At 24.6% G+C, this 3,199-nt stretch overlaps 1 protein-coding gene across 2 annotated transcripts in view; it reads right to left on the minus strand.

Annotated features, from left to right (window-relative positions):
* The window catches only part of LOC107623996 (protein LIGHT-DEPENDENT SHORT HYPOCOTYLS 10), a 5,165-nt gene continuing 2,936 nt past the window's right edge, over positions 971-3,199 (minus strand). The window contains exon 2 of one of the 2 annotated variants that reach the window (XM_016326418.2): positions 971-1,416. The gene's annotated coding sequence lies outside the window, so the exon portion shown is untranslated. The remainder of the gene's footprint in view (positions 1,417-3,199) is intronic. The other variant, XM_016326417.2, reaches the window with a different exon arrangement.

The following is a 3,199-nucleotide window of genomic DNA, read 5'->3' on the forward strand; positions in this document are numbered from 1 at the left end:
AAGTGAAAATATAAATTAAAAAAATAAAAAATATAAGTTGTAAAAATTTAAAATTAAATAGGATAAAGTATATTTTTTGTCCCTGAAGTTTGACAAAAGTTTTAAAAATACCCATAAGTTTTATTTTATTTCAATGTTGTCCTAAAAGTTTTCGATTTGCATCAAATATATCCTGGACGGCTAATTTTTCAAAAAATTTAAAACCAATTCAACAACAATTTCATAAGAACAACCCTCAACATAAGCAAATTAAGCATAGTTTTCATGCATTATTGTTAGATTGGTCTTAATTTTTTTTAAAATTTAGCCGTTAAGGGTATATTTGATGCAAATCAAAAACTTTTGGGACAAAATTGAAATAAAATAAAACTTAAGGGTATTTTTAAAAGTTTTGTCAAACTTTAAAGAAAAAAAGTATACTTTTCCCAATTAAATAAAAAACTAAAAAAGTATACATATAATAATAATATATTTTTATGTGAATAATCTTATGAGATTATTTTTAATTATATTTAATTATAAATTTAAAATCAAAATGTGCAACACAATTTTTTTAATTATAATTAAAAAAATTGTGTTGCACATTTTGATTTTAAATTTATAATTAGCTATTAATAATAATATATAAGAGAAATAAAGTAAGTGAAAGAATGAGAGATAAAAAAAATAAGAGAAAAGAAGAGAGAATTCTTTAATTTAAAAAAAAATATTTAGTTTTAATTGTACTTAAAAAATAATATATGATATATTTTAGTTATAAAATTAATAATATATAATAAATAATAGATATAATAATAACAAATAATACACTCTTAAATATAGAGTGCGATTCAATAATGATGTAGAACTAATTAAAAAATGTGGAATCTACAATAGCAGCTTTACTTCTTTATTATGTTATAAAGTAATTAACATGAACCACATCACTCGTGGATATCAATCTAATTAATAGAACGACTTGGAATTTCACTGTTGAAAGGATAAAAGAGTAGCAAGAAACTGCTGTATATATATGTTTAGTGCATTGTAATAATGTATACAATAATAAAGTAACCAACCAGAACCAGACCAAGTGATGATAAGATCGAGAAGGAGCATTAACACATAAAGCACCTATATATATGGTTGAAGTTGAACTGCCTCACTGCACCATTAAATAGCTTAGACAGAAATATTCTACAACGAACTTGACAATAATATTCTTACCATTTCTAATTTTGGGACGACACTAATGTGTGATAAGAACTTATAAGCTAAGGTTGTACATATATTTTCTTACATTATAAATTTAAGACCTACTCGGACTAAAGGATTATTCTCATGTTTCTGAACTACAAACTGAAATATCAATGGTTTTCTCCGTGTGGAAAATATGCTCATTAATTCCAAGTAAGTCCTTCGAGGAACCCTCTGCATGCAAAGAACAATCAACAACAAACATTTCCAGAAGTCACTCAATATTACAATTGCCTGCAGTTATATATATTATAGCATCTTACAATATATAGTTTTAGCCTTTGGATATAGATCATGCATAGCAAACATCATCAGTCTTAGAATATAATTATGATCAATTAATATATCTGAATATTTATTATATTTATTATAGGAGATTATATCTTTATTATTTGAATTCTCTTAATACCTATAAATACTCTTTTATATTGTATCATTACAGATAACTTGAATAAACAATTTGAATAGACAACTTAAATACATACTCAATAATATATCATCATTTTTTCAGTTTAGTCTCTTGTTTTTAACAATCAAAAATTGACGGCTACATTTCTACATCATCCTATACAGTGGTCAAATATTCTTTAATTATTAAAAAATAAAGAATATATATCAAATTACCATGTAGAAAAAGAGGATATATATATATATATACACTTCTGCTCAACATTACTAACTTTATGAATCATCTCTTTCCAAAATTTAAGTTGTTAAATGAAAAGAAAAAGATATAAATAGTTAGATCACAGATATTTAATTTGCTCTATTAAATTTTGATTTAGTTTTTTCTGTTTTATCTTTTGTTGTAGGTTTAGTTTAAATTTACACTTTTGTCACATGATTTTTATCATTTGATTTTATTGAAATCACATAATTTATTNNNNTAAATGTAATAATTTTAATTATTTTTATATTACTCATATTTTAGTTCAACGAATATTTCAATCAAAATTCTGGTATGAAACTAACCCTAACACCAGCAATTAGTGTCTATTAATAATCAAAAGAGTCTCGCTAGGGAGACAATGGATTATTTGTACAATGTGTACAATGGACTATTGAGTTACAAAATGAACATTCTCCATACTATGAATAACCATCCGAGTACTAGGGATAATAAATATCTTCCCAAAAGCTTAAATTAATTTTGGGGTTCACTAAGGATCGAACTCTTGACCTTTCGAATCTAGCGCTCTAATACCATGACATGATACCACTCATCCCAAAAACTTCAGCTAATAGAAAAAAGTAATACTAATGATTATATCTCTAATACTCCCTAAACTTCCATTGTACACATTGTACAAATATTCTATTGGCTTCTCATACTTTTCCTAATCAAAATATGTCCTTTGTATAGTGATATTCAATTTGAAAGAGATGATGATAGGTTCATTTCACAATTCACATGAAGTATAAGCATGTATATACTGAGGAAACTATAATACAATCTTCATACTTGCTCAAAGAGAAATTCCACTAGATGAATATGAAATTTTGTTGCTCTCTTCTATCTCCCTTCTATTCTCAGATCAAGTGATGTTATATAATCACACAATTTATAAGAGAATATACTTTTTAAAAAATAAGGCTATAATAATTAATTAAACTCTTTTTTTGAATGATAATTTTTTTAGTTATAATAAACATAATATATATTCTAGGAGCACTTAGAATTGTTCCATGAAAAAAGAAGCAACTGATGGACACTATCATTTTAAGTTTGAGAAATTAGTTGGGGAGTATTTATTGATATGCAAATTTTCGAAACTTCAATTCAACAGTATTAGAAATTGTTGATCATGAATAATTTTGCAAAAGAATTATTGGAGCTTAAGTCTTAAATAATATACTATACAATAAATACTATGCTGTATATCTTCAAGACTATTTATACTTTATGTCTTCTAATGATTTTTAAAAGCTTTGCATTTAAATATATCTTTCAATTATATCTTTA

This window comes from Arachis ipaensis, chromosome B10 (assembly GCF_000816755.2).
Source record: "Arachis ipaensis cultivar K30076 chromosome B10, Araip1.1, whole genome shotgun sequence".
In the NCBI taxonomy this organism is placed as follows: Eukaryota; Viridiplantae; Streptophyta; class Magnoliopsida; order Fabales; family Fabaceae; genus Arachis; species Arachis ipaensis.